The following is a 20,399-nucleotide window of genomic DNA, read 5'->3' as shown; positions in this document are numbered from 1 at the left end:
ATTAGAAGTGCACAGTGAGATGCACCATGTTCACCAGCACTGTCAGATAAATAGCAACCATATTTTCAGGTATGATATATTCCACATGTTGCATGAGATATAGATATATATTTATATGCACTTTATCATTTGGCACAGAAACTTAAATAAGTTTCCTCTAATTTGAAGTCCTACAATGATCTTCTCTTTTTAAAACTTTTCTCCACCCCCTTTATTGAAAACAGATTCTTTTCAAGTTCACTATAATCTGAATACAATTTCTCCTGACTCCCTTTCTCTACTCCTCCCAGCTCCACCCAGTCTCTTTCATCCAGGTCCACTTCCTTTCTGTCTCTCATTTTAAAAAACAGGCTTCTAAGATATAACAACAAACCACAACAAAATAAAATATAATAAAACAAAAATAAAGAATAATGTTTATTATTGTATCTTGCATTCTATTTTTTCCACGTGCTAAGTGCTGAGATTGTAGGCATGAACCACCAGTCTTGGCTAAGAGGATTTGGGGGGTGGGTTCTATTGTTTTTTAAATTGATCAATTTGTTTTTTAAATTTCATTTTACATTCCAACCACAGTTCTCCCTCTGCTCACACTCCCCATGCCTCCCCACAGCAGCCCACACCTTCTCTACTCCTCCCGAGGGGTAAGGACACATTAATTTGGGGCAGTACCAAGTCCCTCTTTCCTGCATTAAGGATAGCATCACATCTCAACACAGAGAAAGGGCACCAACAAACAAGGCTGAGCACCAAGGATAGATCCTGATCCCACTGCTGGGGGCCCCCTCAGATAGTCCAAACTTCACAACTATCTCTCCACATACAGAAGGCCCATCTGAGTCCATCAATTACTGGAGAAGCCTCTATAATGATAGTTGGGGTAGTCACCAATCTGATAATAGGGGAAGGCTGGTTCAGGAACCCTTTCCACTACTGCTAGGAATCTTAGCTGGGATCATCCTTGTGGATTCTTGGGAATTTCCCTAGCACCAGGTTTCTCCCTAAAACCATAGTGACTCTCTCTATCAAGTTCCCTCTTACATTGCTTTCCCACTCCATTCTCTATGACCATCCTGTTCCCTCATGTTCTCCTTCCCCATTGCCTCTCCTTCACCACGGCCTCACCCCCAGTTTACCCAGGGGATTTCATCTAATTCCCCTTCCCAGGGCGATCCATGCATCCCTCCTTGGGGCTTCCTTGTTACCTAGCTTCTCTGGAGCTCTGGATCGCAGCCTGGTTACCCTTTGATTTACATCTAATATACACTTAGAAGTGAGTACATACCATGTTTGTCTTTCTGAGTCTGGGTTACCTCACTCAGAATTTTTTTTCTAGTTCCATCATTTAACCTGCAAATATCATGATGTCTTTTTTTTTCTGAAATAAGAATAATACTCTATTATATAAGTGTACAGCATTTTCTTTATCCATTATTATATTGTGAGACATCTAGGTTGTTTCTAATTTTGGGCTATTGGGAATAGAGTGGAAATGAACATGGAATAGCTAGTGACCTTCTGGTAGGTTGAAGTGTCCTTGGGGTATATGCCCCAAGTGCTATATGTGGAATATGAGGTAGTTTGAGTCCCATCTGTAGTACAAGTATTGAAGAGATCAGGATACAGGGAACCTATCTAAACACAATAAAAACAATTTACAGCAAGCCAACATCCAGCATCAAATTACACGGAGAGAAACTCAAAGTGATTCCACTAAAATTAGGAAGAATACAAGGATGTCCACTCTCTCCGTATCTTTTCAATATAGTATTAGTTGACCTAGCTAGAGCAATAAGACAACAAAAGGAGATCAAGGGATACAAATTGGAAAGGAAGAAAAGTCAAACTTTCATTATTTGCAGATGATATGATAGTACATATAAGTGACCACAAAAACTCTACCAGAGAACTCCTACAGCAGATAAACACCTTCAGTAATGTGGCAGGATACAAGATCAACACAAAACAATCAGTAGCCCTCCTATATAGAAATGATAAAATAAAGAGAAAGAACTCAGAGAAACATCCCTTTTTGCAAGAGCCACAAATATAAATTATCTTGGGGTAGCTATAACTAAGCAACTGAAACACCTATATGACAAGAACTTTAAGTCTCTAAAGAAAGAAACTGAAGAAGATATCAGAAAATGGAAAGATCTCCCACGCTCATGGATGCTCTTGCATAGGTAGGACCAACATAATATAAATGGCAATCTTACCAAAAACATTCTAGAGATTCAAAGAAATGCCCATCAAAATCCAAACACAATTGCTCACAGACTAATAGAACAATATTCAACTTCATGTGAAAAAAAAATTACAATAGTTAAAACAATCCTGTACAATAAAGGAACTTCCAGAGGCATCACCATCCCTGAATTAAAACTTCACCATAGCGCTGTAGTGATAAAAACAGTTTGGTATTGGCATAAAAGCAGACACATGGACCAATGAATTAAATTAAAGCCCCAGGTATAAATTCCTCTGGGCAATGTGCCTTGCCTTCTCTGAGGAGTAGATGAAGGTTGGGGGGACGGGTAAGAAGAGGGAATGGGCTGAGGAGAGGGAATAGAAACTTGGAAGGTATGTAAATGAAAAAAAATGATTGTTTTCTTTTTAAAAATACTCACTTTTCTAACTCATCTGAACATACATGAAATATTTATTTAATGATTTTGTATATTGAGACATATACTAGGTGATGTATGAAAAGAGGACATATTTCAGAAAACCTCTCATTTTTGAAACTTACAAAGCAGGCGGTGAGATACATAAACATGCAGAAAGTGACAGCACCTTAGGGTTTTGTGAAACAATAGCTACCGCACATTTAGTTATTGCCATAAATGGAGTGATGGACAGTATTGGCAACGTTAAGAAACAAAATGAGCAGCCTGACCAAGATTATAAAAACTGCCTTTCAAGCCCGGACACTAAGGCGTCTTTTAAAAGAGAAAGGAGGTATGCTAGAGAGGGTTTCAGGAAGCTACTCATACTCTCAAACATGACCGCATATCAGCAACATATTATTATTAATTCCCCATGATACTGGCAGGTTGAACCACCTGCAGGTAAAGTTGAAGTAAAATTGATGGGACTGAGTACTTCAAAGTATCATTCATTGTTAGCTTACCATGCTTCAAAGAATATAAGGTTTGTTCTTATAATTGTTGTTGTTATTATTTTTATTGTTATTATTTTTCCTTTGATTGAAAATAGATTGTTTTCTCATGCAACAAATGTCCCAAGAATCCTATCAAAGCACTAAACTCAACCTGGAATCCAGTATGCTCAAAGGACCTGATGCAGACCCTTGCAGAGACTCTGAACGTTGGCTCGGTTCCTCTGACTTCACAAGGGCTTTGATGAAGCTGTTACCAGGTGTGGGGATGTAGCTCAGAGGTAGAGCACATGTTTCGCATATATGAGGCCCCGGGTTCGAGCCCTGGCATCTCCAAAACAATACTTTTAACCTTTGATTTTCTTTTTTCAGGATGTTTCTGTACAAGGTGTCCCAGAATTTAAAGTCCCGTGATGAGGTTATATATGCATAGCTAATTATTGGAGAAAATTGCTCATTTGTCACCGTGACAGCAATGTTCATCTTTGTGACGACATTTCCATAGATACCACCATGGTCTGGTGAGTACAATGTGGTCGGGCTTTTAGGGATATGCTTTGTTCACAGAGCGGAAAAAAAAGAAAAGCTCTGCATTCGTAGTGGGGACAGTTTCTCTAATGGGTATGCTTTCTTGGGTGAAAACAAGGGTGAAGAGTTCTTCCTTTGAGAGGAAGTAAGGGAGGGCTGGGCGGAGCCATTCCTGGTTACTAAGGGGGAGGCAGCATTGCGGTTGTCATAGAAACCGGGGTCATTATGGCGACTCTTTTCAAATGGCGACCGGACGATGTCCTGGAAAGGAGCATTCAGTTCCTGGTGTTTGGACTGAGTTGAGCTTATGGATTCCCGGAGGTGAGCACCAGAATCTTTCTGAGGGTTGGGAGGCAGATGCAGGGATTCCAGACCCAAGTAGGACCACTCCTACCTCGGGGTTTGCAGCCTGTGTTTCTCCGGAAGGAGAGAGACTTGGGACCATTCTGCCTCCTCCTGTGCTGTTCTGTACAGGGCTGTGCTGGAGCCATTGTCCAGGAGGGGAGTTGTCGGAGAGTGAGCAGGAGGGAAATGAGGCCAAATGAGCACTCTGTGATCCCGACTTCCCACTCTGTGCGTGAGATTGCTCGCTGACATTTGAGGTTTTCCGTATGTTTCATAGAAATGTTAGAAATGTTTTATCAGATATATGTATTTCTAACTTTTCTCCTAGCCTCAGACTTATCATCTCAATTCTCATCCATGTCTTTGGAAGAGCAGGAGATTTTAAATTGTAAGATCCCACCTTCTCTAGTTCTTCAATTACGGTTTTTATTCGGTGTCTTGTCTGCGAAATCTTTGCCTGGCACTCAGTGACAGGGATTTTCTTCTTGTGTTCTGTTTGACATTTATAGGCTGATTTTTATATTTTTACATCCGTAATTTATTTTGAATGGTCTTCACATATGATACGATGTAGGTCCTAGTTTATATTTGTGGGTTTGGATATACACTTGCCTCAGTATTGCTTCCTGAAAGGCCATCTTTATGCATCAAATTGCCTTGTTTATTTGTGAAACATCAGTTCTCCAATTATCCAATCATGGTACATATGCCAGTAATCCCAGTGCCTGGGAGGCTGCAGCAGGAGTATGGTCAGTTCTTCTCAGCACACACTACACGCACTACACACAAGCTTGATGCCAGCATCAGACACAGGAAAAATGTTGACTCGATATAGGCAGTGGTCTGTAAATGTGTGGATGTGAGCGTCGAATGTTGGTTTTGGACTTTTTCTTGCCAACTTTGATTCAAAAGCATGCTGGTCCAATTACTGTAGGTTCAAACAGAGGTCTCCTATCAGGCAATGCTGTTCTCTAACATTTGTCTGTTTCTAAGGTTTACGCAAGCTATATATTTAGTCTACAATGTTTAGAATTATCCACTCAATTTTTATATTTATTTATTTATTTATTTATTTATATTTTTTTGGTTTTTCGAGACAGGGTTTCTCTGTGGTTTTGGAGCCTGTCCTGGAACTAGCTCTTGTAGACCAGGCTGGTCTCGAACTCACAGAGATCCGCCTGCCTCTGCCTCCCGAATGCTGGGATTAAAGGCTTGCGCCACCACCGCCCGGCTTCCACTCAATTTTTTTTTTGATTTTTCGAGAATTTTTAAAAAGAGTAAGTGCTATTTTATTGTTAGTGCATCGAATCTGTAGCTCAGTTTTGAATCAACAGACATCTTACTAATAATGAATTGTTTGAGCCGTGAACATAGTTGTCCTTCATTAAGACAGGTTGTCTCCAATTCAGCAATGTTTGGAAATCTCTCGGCCTATCAGCACTATGGATCTATCTGTCGGGATAATGCACAAATATTTGTACTTTTTGATTCATCTATAACTGCTATTATTTTTTAAACAAATAGATACTTATTGTTTTTTCTGTGAACAAATTATTAAATCTTCTGTAAATTGTCAGGAAACAAGTGTCAATGAAACTTACAAAGGATATATTTTGTTGAAAGCATGGATTACCCCATGATGAAAACGTTATTTGATGTGTAATGCAGTTTGTCGCTATTTTCTTATCGGCATTTACAGGTTATTATTGACAGTCTGAAACAAATGAGAGAAATGTCCCAGAGACAAGTCCATGGCCATCGTCACAGGAATCTCATTCAGACCACATAATTTAGGAGCTCTCACCATCCTGTGTGTGGTCAGAAACGAATCTGTTGTAACGTGATTGTACCCCTTGAGCTCTCAGTAAACACCAGGGAGCTAGGAGAGTGAGAATGAGAGGTGTCGTGTGTGTGTGTCGTGTGTGTGTGTGTGTGTGTGTGTGTGTGTGTGTGTGTTTGTACAGGAATTCCTTGGCAGAGGCTGGTCTGCAAAGCCTGATTGATTGACTCTTAGACCTGCAGTGATATGAAGATGGTGGAAGTCGCAGTCCCAGGGCCTAATTACAATTTCCTTTGTGTTCTCTTGAGCCCATGAGTAGCCAATCCTTGGGCCCCCTGTGTTGGACTTACCTAATACCTTGTCACTAACAGATGACGTTGGACCTGACATTTAAAATATCAGAATATGTCTCCTTAACAAGGCTCAACGTTTCTGAGAGTCAAAGTACTGTGTGTCATCACATAGCAGCTAGTAGCTGAGGTTTCTCTGCTTTACCATAATAGTCTACTTAATATTATCTCCAATGCACTGAAGGAGAGTCTATAGTTTCTTCATTCTGTTATTATAAAAACTTCATGAAACTGTTTCCACATTGTAACATGTAATTTGTACTAACATAAACCTGTCTCACTCATGTTTACTCACATATATTTGACTCCAGAATGAACTCTCCTCTTCCTTTGAGGTGAGAGCTGTGTGTTTACATTGACAATTGTTAGTGTGTGTTGTGTATATACTCATGCTTGTGCAGATATGTCCCTGGATATATATGTGTGAAAGTTAGTTAATCACTTACTGCTGTGATAGGTTATGTGTTATAATTCTCCTGGTCCTCTTCAATGATGACCTGGTGTGTAGTACACTGCTTACTTATCTCCATAGTTCTTTACTCATGTGCTGACTTTTATCAGTATGGCTCAACACCCATTTTCCTAAACTGTTTTCCTCTCTATTGCCGTTCTCTATTTCCATGCTCCATTTGTCCCAGTATTGGCTAGAGGAATCCTTTTAAGATGGCATCAATGAATATCACAAATTCACCTTAAGCTTAGGAGCTCACAGCCCTGCTTCAGGGAAAGTTTGCCCCAAATTAACAGCTCTGCTCTGGTAGGGGAGGGTTACCCCAGCCAGGTTGTTACAGCTCTCCTTAGATCCTCAGAAGAATAACAACTCTGCTCTGCTAGGAGAAGCTTTTCCAGTTCTGCTCCCCTCACCTCTGCCTTGCTCCAGTTGAAGTCATTGCTTCTCTGTTCTTCTTAGGCAAAGAAGGTCTCACCCAAGCCTCATTTAAGAGATTCACTGGGAGGGAAGAGTCCAGGAGGTGGCTGACCCTGCAAGAGTGTGAAAGGCAGCTCCCAACTGAACAGGTACAGGGTGGTTTCATGCTCAGTCATTAGCTTGTTTTCCTGCTCTGGGATTGGTTCCTTTTATGCTGAGAGATTGGTTAGTTTGTTTCGCTGAATTGGTAAGTGGAAGAGTGTGTTTCTGTGGCTTTGGTTTCAGGGGCAAAGTGTGTTTATTTCACTGGCCTTTTTAAAACGTTGGGCTCTGGTTTCAGGGCCAGTGAATTGATTCTAGTCTCAGGGTCAGTGTATGTTTCTTTTGCTCTGGTTTCAGGATCAGGGTGTGCTGCTTTGGACAGAAAGGGGTGTTGTTTCCCCTAGAAACAGATATGCAGTCCATTGTGGGCCAGCAAGTGAGTGCTGAGAACCCAGCCCAGGTCTTCTGTAAGAGCAGCAAGTCCTGTTAACCATGGGGCAATCTCTGAAGTCCAAGTCACCAAATATAAAACGTAATTTGTATTTTTCCACTTTTCCCCATAATGACAATAGACATCTTCTTATACTCAGGTAGGTATAAGTTTCATTATTATTTACCAATCCATAAAGTTTCTTTATGTTACTTAGGTTCTCATACCCAACCACTGCCCAACTCTGTCTGCAGAAAAATACAACAATCTGATATTATAGACAAATTTATATATGCTGGAATGTATTAGGATAAAACCAGAGTTTAGAGACATCTGGCCTTCATTCATCTTGAATATATGTTTAAATTTATCTCTTTTGTTGCCCATGATAATTGTTCATTCTTAATATGAAATAGTGTAGCAATGTATAGCTACACGGCAAGTTTTATAATTTAGTTTATTTCATGTGTATATATGCTTGCCTACATATAGGTATGAAGAGCTCATGCATGCCTGTTGCTCATGGAAGCCAAGAGTGGACATTGAATCCCTTGGCACTGGAGTTAACAGTTGAAAACTGCCGTGCTGGTTTTGGGAAATGAGTCTTTGCCTGTTGCCTGTTGCTGAGGTTGTTTTCAATTTCAGTGTCTTGTATATAAAGCTGTTGTGAACTGAAATAAATAAGTCTTTAAAAGAAAATATGTCCTCTTTCTCCAGGTTATATATTTGGGTTGTGATGGCCAGATGACAATTAACATATGAAGAAACAGAAAAAGATTTTTCCAAGTTATCATCCTGTTTTCCATGGCCACCAGCAGTGGGTATTTGAGAGTCATCCTCCACAAACTTGCCAGGTCTTTGTATGACAAGTCTTTATTTCTGAGTATTTTATATGGGTGTCGAGAGTCCCATCAGAATCACCTGTCTCTCTTCCCTAAGTGTTAAGCATGTTGCTGCTGTATGTTTCTCTTAGTGGAGCATCTACTCACCCTTCTGGTCAAGTTTTATTTCCTGAATTGTTTATTTTCTTAGTGTCTCCTTTAGAAGCTTTCTGTATTCTGGATACAAGAAGACTGTCATCTGATATACAATTTCCCACATTCATTTTCCCAGGTAAGAAAAATATGTTTCTATCATATATTTGGAAGAATAGACATTTTCTCACTTTATGGAATTCTTAACACTCCTGTTCTTCATTTAATGAAAGGGGGTTTGCCGTATCTAAGAAGTTTGTTTGTAATTCATGAACCTGAACATCCAATTGTATTCTGCTACAAGATTCATGTTTAGGTTGTAATTTGGACTTCTTTTAGGTTTATTTTCCCTATTTACTGAGGGTCTGCCTGTATGTCTGTGTGTGCCAAATACACGTTTGAGTGCAGATGCCCACTGAGACCAGAAGAGACTGTCAGTTCCCCTGGATCTGGAGTTACAGACATCTGTCACCCACCATACGGGTGCTGGAAACTGAAGTCAGGTCCTCTGCAATAGCAAAAGGCACTCTTAACTTCTGAGATGTCTCTCTAGTCCTGTGTAGATCATTTGTTCATTCTCGATTGACTTTTGTATCCTGCGATATACGTTTGTCTATATTTATATTTGTGCATGGGGAGGTCTGCTTGTCCCAAAATAAGACAGAAAGACAGGGCATTGAAGGGGATATGAGAGGGAACACACAGCCCCTCACCCTGTAATCATTTTTACATTTTTCTGACATTCAAGAAACCTCAAGCCAACTGATAGAGCCAAAATTACCTGCAGATATGATGCAACTATTCCTAAAGACATCCTAAATAATGTTTAAAAATAACAACAAATAAACTAGAGTCTGAAGATAGGGTGTCAGGAGCTGTTTCCTCCTGAAGTCATTACAGGAACCATCACCCTGGGGAGTCTGCAGAGAACCCCACACCCCTAATTGTGTTAGGAATCGTTCTATTGACAGAGCCTACCCCATACCCAAATTGGCTGTTAATGGAGAGCTATCTGTTAGTGGAACCCGCCCCACATTCCAAACTATCTAGAGAACTAGGTGTGTCAACTCCTAGTTGTGAGTTCCCCGCCTATGTGACCTGACCGAATGTAACCTCCTGGCCTAGTGACCAACGTGAACTACGTGAACCATGCGACAAGAGTCCAGGCCCCTGTGCCCCCCCCCCCCAATTCCTTACCCTATATAAACTGTAAACCTGTCTCTAATAAGCGCAGGCTTCGACAAATCTACCTAGCCTTCTTCCTCTTTCCCCCCATATCTTCCAGATAGTGCCTCTCCGGGACCCTGGAATAGCTGAACTGCCAGGTGGGTTACAGACCCTAGACTGAGTAACCCACCCAAAGCGGTTTACAGTGGCGCCCGAACCAGTGACTTGGAGCATGGCCAACTATTGGATGAAGATGCGCGGTCCCGGGACAACAACAAGAAGAAAAAAGAAGATTCTATGGCTGTAGAACTCAGACACATCTGCAGAATGAGGTAGGCGCAGGATCACTGTCGTCCAAAAAGATATGGGACTTTCAAAGGAAGAGAAATTCATACAGGAATTTGCCCACGCCTTTAATCCCAGCACTCGGGAGGCAGAGGCAGGCGGATCTCTGTGAGTTCGAGACCAGCCTGGTCTACAGAGCGAGTTCCAGGACAGGCTCCAAAGCCAGAGAGAAACCCTGTCTCAAAAAAAAAAAAAAAAAAAAAAATCAATCAATCAGGGAGAGAGGAGTAAGAGTCAAAAAGAGAGATTTATGTGTTTGCTTTATGTGTTTGCTTGCGGACTCAAAAGGGAGTCCCTCGAGATGCGAGAAGTTAGGGTACAATCCACACAGCTATGCCTGCCAAGCAGGCTGGCTGCTAGGGCTAGAGAGCCTATGTCTTTAACCCCCTGCCATATGGAGCAAAAGCTGACAGGCAGGTTTGCTATAAAGGAATCTAGACTCAAAAAGCTGCAGCTTCATTTAGGACAGTAAATATGCTTCTTTTCCATTTTTAAAAATCTTGCTTCTTGGTCAAAAATCTTTAGTTTGTAGGTGTCTAAGTTTATATCTAAGGTAGATTAATCTCAGTACTGTGTTTCTGTAAAAAAGTTTTAAAATCAAAGATTGTAACACATTCAGAAAATTTTTAAAATTGTTTAGGCTATCCTGAGTTTTCATTTCTTTCTCATAAAGTTGAGGTTTGTTCTTTCGAGTTCCGTGAAAAGTTTTGCTATAATTTTAATGAACATTTACATTAAAATCTGTATGTGAGTTCTGTGAAAAATGTTGCTATAATTTTTTTTAATTTATTTATTTATTGTGTATACAACATTCTGCCTCCATGTATGCCCACACACTAGAAGAGGGCACCAGATCTCATTACAGATGGTTGTGAGCCACCATGTGGTTGCTGGGAATTGAACTCATGACCTCTGGGAGAGCAGCCGGTGCTCTTAACCACTGAGCCATCTCTCCAGCCCGTTGCTATAATTTTTAATGGACATTTACACTGAATCTGTAGATTGCTTTCAGTAAAATTGTCATTTTTGCTGTGTTTCTTCTGCTTTCCCAAGAAAGTAGGGGATCTCTCAAGATTTAAAATTCTCATACAAGTTTTTCCATTTGTATGGCCCGCTCTTGGGTGGGAGTCGTATTGTTTCAGCTTGAGGTTCTTTCCTGCTGACAGGTGTTGCTCCAGGCTAAACTGCTGAGACTCCAGCCTCTCACTAAATTTATCAAGGGCAGGAGTTATACTCTACCAAGTGATAATGTTTAAAAATAAAAAACATTTCTGCCTTCACACGCAGAGATTACGGGACTCAAACTTCTGTCCTGCTTGCTTAAAGTTATTCCAAGATATTTTGTGGTGTTCATGGATACTTAAAAGGATGATGTCTCATTTATCCTAGGTGTAAAAGAGGTACATTTGGGTTATTTTCAGATTCTGGCTATGATAAGTAACTCTGCTGTAAGCAAGTCTGAGCCCATGGTCTTATGGTTAAACAACTTTGTATTTAGGCCCAAAAGGGTTATTGCTAAGTTTTGAGGTAAATATTTGCCTAATTTTAAAAAAATAGACATAATGGGGGTCCCCCAGTGCTGGGGAGACTCTCACTCAGGTCTCCCCATGGCTCGCTGGAGGCCGGCCTTGCTGAGGTAGTGCACGTGGCTTTAGTTGGGGGGGTGGGGGGAGGAGTTCAGCCTCTAGTGACCTAAAGAGAAAATTTTTGAAAAGGGGCCACAGCCCAGTGGTCCAGGAGGGTCATAAATTCGAAAAATACAGTGGTGGTCGCAGGAGGACAGCTGCCTGCCTTGGGACCACTCCCAGGGTCATAATCCGCTAGTTCCTAAAACAGTACTGTGATAATTGCAGCTGGAAAACCCGTTTTTCGAGGTAAAGGTCTGGCTTTGTCTTCAGACAGTTCCTGGTACAGGGTCGCTGAACAGGCTAGTCCTGGATTTTTGATCCTTCTCTTCCTGATGAGGGAGTCTGGTTTATCCAGGTTTTTCAATACTATGTGTGATCCAAAGGTGACTGTCAGTTTGCACTTCCAGCAATGGAGTTTTTTCCCTACCCACATTTTCTTAAGCATAAATTGTTAGCAGTAATTTTTAATCTTGGTCATTTTTGCAAGGATAAAATAAAATCTCAGAGTTTTGGTTTGCATTTCTCTGAGGGCTAAAGGATGTTCTGCTTAAACATTTTTTAGGTGTCTCTCATTTTTAAGTTCGTCTGAGAGTTTTCAGATTAGGTCTGTAACAAATATTCTTATTGGATTAATTTTTAATAACTAATTTCCTGAGTTCTTCATATATTTTTGAAAGGGATTTATGGTAAGTAAAGATCTTTTCCCACTCTATAGCCTTGTTATACAAAAGTTTCTCAATTCAAGAGATCTAGTTTATGGTTTCTCACAATGTTTGTGCCACTGAGGCTGTGTTTGAGATGTGGCAAAGTGTACTTCAAAAAATTTTTTCTCTGTGAGGTTCAACATAATTTTTATATGCTGAGGCCTTTGGCTCATTTAAACTTAAGTTTTGTACATGGAGATGAATATGGATCTATTTTCATTCTTCTACATGTTGGTGTCTAATGAGGCCAGCATTATTAGTTAAAATGCTTCCTTTTTCCATTTTCCTATCTGTAAGGCAGACTTAAAACTTAAGAGGAGGATAGCTTGCAAACTTTTGGTTGGATGTCCAATGGTTAAAGCTCTAGTTATAATAGTCTTATGAGGGACCTTGAGCCAATAGATAAAATTCTTACAAAAAAAACAGTTTTCAATAGAAAGCTTAAGCAAGCTGCCTAACAGATACTCAAGCAGGTAAAATATAAATCAAAAGGTAAAGTATGCAATAATCAACAAATACAGTATATTAATTATAATTCAGCTATGGCAAGTGTGTATATTAAGTACAAACTTATTCTACAACAGTTTTATAAAAAAATGCTGTTTGTGGCTAAACCTTCCCAGTTTTGCCAGTTAAGATATTAAACTCTTAATTTAAAACAGTAGCCTGTCTGATACAAAAGGACAGGATAAAAGCTGAAAAATTGTTTGACAGAATATTGACTATGATCAGTGTTTCTTATACTAAACAATAGATTCATTGATAATTTTAAGACTGATTCCTGGACAATTGTCTTTGCTCAATTCAAAGGCAAAAACAATAATCTTTTCCCAGATCATTGCTACAATTCACACAACTGTATTTTGCTAATGTTATAGCAAAAAATCCCTTAAAGGATTTTATGCTAATTTTTAGCACATTTCCCCAAATTTATTTTTGTTTTTATGCTTATATCAAATACAAAAACATTCATAATATTATAGAATATTATACACTCACTAGGAATGTTGATAAAGATATTTGTTTATTCATTCACTTGGAGTTCTTAAGTAAAACAGTATAATAGAAAATAAGTTAGAAAAGACTGTATATTCCAAAATCCTAAAAGTGATCACTTAGGGGCAGTATAAAAATACACAGAGCATTGCTATCATGAAAGTTAACTAAACCGAGGCGCTTGTGTGAGCCCCCATGCTCACATTCTCACTCAGGCTTCCCCCAAAGCCTCAGCCACACCCCCTCCCACTACTCCCGCCCCACTCCAGGCCATGTGGGCTAGAAGTTACTTTCTCATACAATCCATTGGGTGTCCACAGTATTGGGGTGGTAGTCCGAGGCCAGCCTGAGACCCTTCCTGTGTACACACAGGACTCACAGACTCCCACTGTCCCACACAGGTCATCTGACTGTGACCTTGTCCAGCTCTTCCCTCTCAATAAGAGAACCAACTACAGAAGCCTGAAAGGTCTGTCAGCTATGAGGAATAGGTTCACAGCAGAGGTCTAAGTGTCACGGTTAGGCCACAGGAGATATCCATTTCAGGACCCTAAGAATATTTTATTAACAATTAACAAGTTTTCCTCTTTTTATGTGTGGTATTAGGGCAAGAACAGGTCTACGGGACTTCCTTCTAAGGGGCAAAAAACCCCAGTCAAGAACAGCGAAGCTCACGGTCTCTGCCACCAGGTGGCGTCATAGAGCAGTCCACAAGAACCTGGATGGGTGGTGGCAGCCACTCTACCTATCTCCTCCCTCCTCCTGGCTCCACAGCTGTCAACAGCTGACCCAGAAGAGATGAGGTAGGGCAGGAGGGAGTTTTCTTAGCCCTGGCAAGACAGAATGAAGACCCAAACGCCTTTCTTCTTCTTCTCTTTTAATCTCTTTTAATACCTAGATATAAAGATCCCAGAACCGACCACAGTAACAACAGCTGCATGTTGGCAGGTCCCTTCCAGGGCTGTCCTGAGCACCTGCCACGTGCCCAGCTCGCAGGCCCCGTTCTAGGAGGAGCTGGGGCTAGGGACTGCCTTCAGCCCACAGCCTCTCAGACCTCTGTTGGAAATGTGTGGTCCCAGTGGAGGAGGTCTTCCCTTGAACCAAGATGAGGGTTATTACTTGTGGAGAAACTTCATTTTATTGCCCAGACCCTTTAGGAACTTATTGACTCCGCTGTGTTCTCCGCTGGGCAAGGTTTCGAGGTATTCCTGGGCTCGGACCTCAAACAGACCTTTGGCATCCTGCCTGCGTAGTTCCCGCTCCTGGATGAAGCCACGGAAAGTCTGGGTCTCCATGAAGACCTGCAGGAAGCGGCGCAGGCTCTTGGAGGAGACAGCTTTTCTGAAGGCCTCTCGCTGCAGGCTCCTCTCCTCGTCCGAGGTCAGGAACGAGGAATAGTGGCCCACAATCTCCACGAAGAATCGGACAAAGGCTTCAGACGCCACCGCATTCAAGGGGCTGAACTCAGGGCCATGCACGCAGTCCAGTGGGCCTCCATCCTAGTCACAGGCCAGGTCATTCCTCTGCTCCAGAATGTGTTCCAGGGCTACCTGAAGCTTCCGGGGCAGAATGGAATCCTCGTCCTCCATCTGTCTGAGGAACCGATCATTGATGAGATCTACCACAAGGACCTCTTCCAGTGGCAGCTCCCTGAGCAGCGGCAGTGAGCTGGAGAGCAGCCCGATGAGGAAGGGCGTGGGTGAGCACACTATGTCAATCGTGGCGGGTGGCAGCACTGGGATGTAGGTGTGCTGCCAGCTGAAGGGGTAGATGAGCGCCACCACGGCATGGCAGCACTTGGACAGCGTGCTGAGTTTGTCCGCAATGAAGATGACCCTCCTTTCCAGGAGCAGGGAGGCAAAATCACTGATGAGGTGCCAGACGCTGAGGGAGGAGAACAGAGACTCAAAATCCACGTGCTCCAGCCGGGAGTCCAGGGGCCAACACAGCTCAATCACAACAGTCCCCGAGCTTGGCAGGAAGTTCTTGACAACGATGATTTTGCCCAGGACTGGGAAAGGGGCTTCCATGATGCTCCTCATGAGGGGCTGCACCAGAGCAGGGGAAATGCCTCTTCTCTTTTCCACCTCATCCAAGAACTTTGAAAAGAGGCTGAAACATCCCAGATGGCTCACAATGCAATAAACTTCAGGAAGCCTCTTCCCTTTGCCTCCAGGCAGCAATCTTTGGCAATAACCGAACCTTCTGCTCCCGTCTTCTCCAGTTAAGACAAATGAGAATGTTTCACTGGTAAACTCCTGGATGGAAGCCCAGTCCTTGGCGTCAGGAAAGCAGAACTGGGCATTGCCTTCAGCTGGTCCTCAGCCTCCCTTATGAACTTGAATGACTTTTCTAACTTCAGAGGAAACTGCTGGGTGAGTTCTGGCACATAGGCAGCCCCTGCCTGCTTCTTGTGCAAAGACACGACCACAAAGTACTCGAAGAGTTGCCTCTACTGGTACTCGCTGAGATCCCGGTCAAGCGTGGAGTAGCGAGGGGCCTGCTTCAGGCGGGACTTCACATTGACCAGGCGCTGGCTGTGGGCTTTCAGCTTCTCCTCGGTGTCGCTGTCAGACTCGCTGTTCTTGTCTGTCACTTTTCCTGAGTTGCTCTCCGTGGACTGGGATAGCCTCTTCACCCGTTTCTTTCCTCTCCGGGCCTCATAAAAGGCATTGATCCGCAATACCAGCCTGGGGATCTTTTTCTTCTTCCTGCCATTCTGTAGGTCTCCGAGGTTAAAGAAAGTGTCATCCGGGTTGCTAGCTGTTTAGGGGGGGCTGGCTCTCACTGGGGACCCAGCTCCCTCCCGACTCAGCTTCTGGGTGTCCAGCAGTTTGAAGTTTCTTCTCTCTGAATTTTGCCTGAAAAATGCAGACTTGGACAAGGATTGCTTGGTGAAAGTGTCCGGGATGGAAGAGGTGGGAGATCCAGGGAAAGTCAAGACACACTTCTTGCCCAGGCAGCGGCCATGTAGCTCGATGTCCTCATACGGATTTTCCTTCATAGGTGGATCTAGAATGTCTTCGTAGACGTTCTCCGATAAAGTGCATGTGAGTCCCAGCTTGGTCTGTGCGTACCAGTCCACCCTGCTGCTCTCAGAGGAGGACTGCAGTAGGTCTTCAAACTCATAGGACTTCCTGTGGTCAGCACTGGGTCTCTGCTTCCCAGTCCACAGTCTTCTATTCACAGAAGTAGGAGGCGGGGAGGAGGGTAGCGGTGGGGGATGGGGAGGTAAAGTGGGCAGGGGAGGCAGGTTTCTCTTCTCTTTCCTGAAGCCAATGCCTGAGCTCCCAGGACTGCTGTCCTTGTCCCCTTCTCCTGCATGTTTGAACGTTCTGCGGGGCTTGGGAAGGGGGTTGATGAAAGGCTTCGGGGACACTGTCTGGAGCCCGGGTATACACTCTCCTGGCCTTTACACTTCTCTGAAGCCTCAGGGCCTGGCTCCTTGTCCTCCAAGGGGTGGGCCTTGCGGCCAGCTGCAAAAGCACCCCCACTTCCAGGACTCTCGGGAATGTGCTGGTCCTCTTCTGCTTTGTCAGGCAGACAGTGTGGGGAATAACAAGTCCCCAGCAACTGGGGGTTCAAACCAGCAGAGCCATCCTTCAAGGCCTTCTCCAGTCTCCTGACCTGTTTGAGCGCGGAGAGGTGGTCACTCTGAAAACGCAAGTCACTGGGCTTCAGCTCGACACCTCGGCGCTGGCTGGGCTCCGGCTGCCCATCACTCTGCCTCAGGCCTGGCCACCGGTCTGTGTCCTGACACGTGGTCTTTGCTGTCCTTCTGCTGTCATTTTCCAAGCTCTCTGTTTCAAGCCTCAACCCATTCTTTGTTCTGGTGACCTCGCTGCCTCTCCGCTCTACCCCGCAGGGTGGCAAGTAGTTCTCTTGGCCCTCCGTTGGCCTGGCAGGCTCAGGAGTAGGTGGCTCCTTCTTGCCTTCCCACTTGGATATCTTGTCCTTTATGCTGAGGGGCTCGGTCTCGGGTGGATGGCCCAGGCTTCTGGACGCTGCCAGGCTGCTTCTTCGAGGGCCTGCTGGCCTCTTTAGCACCGAGGTCTGCAGCCGGGCCATTGATGATCATACTGGAGCCGAGCATGTCCACTCTTGCCTCCAGCATGAGGTTGTGGGGGTTCCTTGGGGAGCTCCTTCCCAAGGGCAGTGCTGGATTAGACTCTCGAGAAGGAACAGATCTCCCAAGTGGCCGCCTTCCAAGAACTTCCCCAGCCTTTGAACCCTCTGCCTTGATCCTCCCCGCAGGCGGGTTCCTGGGCGCATATTGCTGATGCCCATGGCGGCGGCAGGGGGGGGGGCCTGGGGCGCCAAGGCCTGCTGCCCTCAGCGCCTTGGTCCACATGGCCTCCCCCGCTGCCACTAGCTCCTTGGGTCCCTTGCGGGCGTGCCTTTTATGCTAAATTTTACAAATGGCTCTTCCAATGGAAGAACTGCATATAGGGCTAATAAAAAAAATTGTGGAGCATAACAAGGGTCCTTCAAAGCAAATCATAAAAGTTGTAAGCAGATCCTGATGCAAACGGATCTGACATGATAAAACCAAGCTGACCTTTGCTAGGGCAAGGTGGAAAAAGCCCTTACAATGCATTATGAAAAAACCCGACCTATATATATTTGGGGTCGATGATATGTTTATGCTTTTTTCACAGAAAGAAAATAAAATCTGGACCTGGATGATGTTGAGGCTGCAGATGCCCCACAGAGGTCTTCCAGAGGCAACTGGGGAGAGGTCCTTGGTCCGGCCTTTCCTGCCCCCAAGGAGAGGAGTGCCTGATAACAGAACCTGCTGCTCCACTCTGCAGGGTGTCATACTGCCTCTAGAGAGTCAGGGAGACCCGGCTGAGATAAGTGCCAGGATGTGCTCCAGATAGCTGAATCCAGCTCACCTCACTCAGAAATCCCACCTGCCCTGGAGCACAAATGCTAAACTGCTTCTGCAGCTTGAATTCTGGTTTGCTTTGGAGCTAAGGTGCAGACTAAACAATTGTTTTAATCTTTGGGACACAAAACTCATTTTAATTTAAAATATTAACCCTTCTTCACTAAAGAAGGGTGAAGATTGGGGTTCCTGTCACTGTTGCTCAGAGACTGGAACTGGGTGCTGGAAACTGAAGTCAGGTCCTCTGCAATAGCAAAAGGCACTCTTAACTTCTGAGATGTCTCCCTAGTCCTGTGTAGATCATTTGTTCACTCTAGATTGACTTTTGTATCCTGCGATATACGTTTGTCTATATTCATATTTGTGCATGGGGAGGTCTGTTTGCCCCAAAATAAGACAGAAAGACAGGGCATTGAAGGGGATATGAGAGGGAACACACAGCCCCTCACCCTGTAATCATTTTTACATTTTTTTTGACATTCAAGAAACCTCAACTCAACTGATAGAGCCAAAATTACCTGCAGATATGATGCAATTATTCATAAAGACATCCCAAATAATGTTTAAAAATAACAACAAATAAACTAGAGTCTGGAGATAGGGTTCATTCTTTTATATCACTGGATGTCTTCCAGAGGATTCAGGGTTGATACCCAACACCTACCCGATGGTTCACAACTGTCTGTAACTCCAGTTCCGAGAGATCTCATAAAGTCTGGTACCCTCTGTGGGCTTTAGGTACTCACGTGGTGCACAGACTTCTCTGTGGAAAAGCATTCAAAAGCAGAAAATAAAAAACGCAGTTATGCTTTCTTAGGGGCAGAATACTTGTAGCCTTGAGATGGATGATGATAGCACTCTATTCTATCGCCTAAGTCACATAATCACCTTACAATTTAATTTACTGAAAGAAACTTTAAAAGGAATAAGCACATTTAAAAGCATTGCTTTTTAGTTTCATTTTTTACTTTTTAATTACCTATTGAATATTTTTTCCTAATGGAAAAATAGAACCCATTTAAAGAGTAAAAATATTCTTATAGTTAATTTAAAAACCTGAATATAGGCTTTAATGTAATTTAATCTTGAAATTTTTTGAATTACATTCTTTCAGCAATGTAACTTTAGAGCCATAAAAATCCTCCCATTTCTCCCTCTCCCACTGTACCTCCCTCCCTGCCCACCTCACATACCCTTTGCAATGCCACCTAATCTCAAGTCTCTCTCCAGTCCACTCTCAGGCCATCATGCAGGAGCCATCCTTATTCTGTGTGAGCTTCTATCCACAGGATTAATAAGCTCACAACCTTTGCTTCATCCTGGCTGTTTCTGAAATTCTTTACTGCATCCTAGATTCATCTTTACCAGGGTCAAGGTCATCAAAGGGACAGGGTTATCCTCAGGCTGCTGGTCACTGTGCTGGGCTGTACCTCCCTACCACCACCAAGAGTCCCAGAAAACCTCGTGAAGAGCATATGTTTTGTTCACTGAAGTGTCTTTGTGTCTTTGCTAAAGGTGTCCCCTACACATGTGTGACTCTTCTGTCCCCTTCATATTCTTTTCTGTCTTATTGTCATTTCCAATCAGGCACACTGTCTACATTTCTCTATGTTTATAAGGAGTCTGGAAATCATGTGTTCATCCTCCAAGTTTGTTCCTTTATAAGGTTGTTTCAAGCTGGGGTTTTTCATATTCACTGTGAGTTTCAGATTAAGCCCATTAGTTTATGAAAAGTCTGTTAGAGTTCTGTTGGTATTGCACTGGATCTATAGGACTGTATGAGGAGAACAGACACCTGTATATTCCATCACATGAAGATGATTGTAGCGTGAGTTCTAATTGGTCTTAATAATAAAATCTGGAGTCAGATATTAAGTGGTTGGAGCTATAAGATCAGAACAGCAGAGCAGCCAGACACTAGTTCTTTCCTCAACAAAACCCTCAGACCAAATGGAGCATCCTGTCTCTACAAGACCTCAGACTGACTGCCTGGATCTCCTATCTCCTCCCACCTTATATTCCTCTCTTTTCCCAGCCACATTCCTTTCATTCTCCATCTCCCTCGTGCTGGGATTAAAGGTGTGTGACACCAAAGCACTTTGATGAAAGATGTGAGTCACCACTGCCTGACTCTGTTTCTCTTTTAGACTGGATCAATCTAATGTAGCCCAGGATGGCCTTGAACTCACAGAGTTCTGTTTCTTAAGTGTTGGGAAAGGTGAGTTCCAACACT

The 20,399-nt window shown here is 43.2% G+C and overlaps 1 non-coding gene and 1 pseudogene across 1 annotated transcript; one reads left to right on the top strand and one right to left on the bottom strand.

Annotated features, from left to right (window-relative positions):
* The first annotated feature begins 3,385 nt into the window (after positions 1-3,385).
* On the top strand, positions 3,386-3,457 carry Trnaa-cgc. The gene has a single exon. It is a non-coding gene; the product is annotated as a tRNA-Ala (tRNA).
* A 9,825-nt stretch (positions 3,458-13,282) lies between these two features.
* On the bottom strand, positions 13,283-17,914 carry LOC121436767 (annotated as a pseudogene).
* Between the last annotated feature and the right edge of the window lie 2,485 nt (positions 17,915-20,399).

This window comes from Microtus oregoni, unplaced genomic scaffold (genome assembly GCF_018167655.1).
Source record: "Microtus oregoni isolate MIOR12 unplaced genomic scaffold, Mior012 000050F_003, whole genome shotgun sequence".
Lineage (NCBI taxonomy): Eukaryota > Metazoa > Chordata > Mammalia > Rodentia > Cricetidae > Microtus > Microtus oregoni.
The sequence above is the reverse complement of the archived record's forward strand: the minus strand, read 5'-3'. Positions and strand labels throughout refer to the sequence as shown.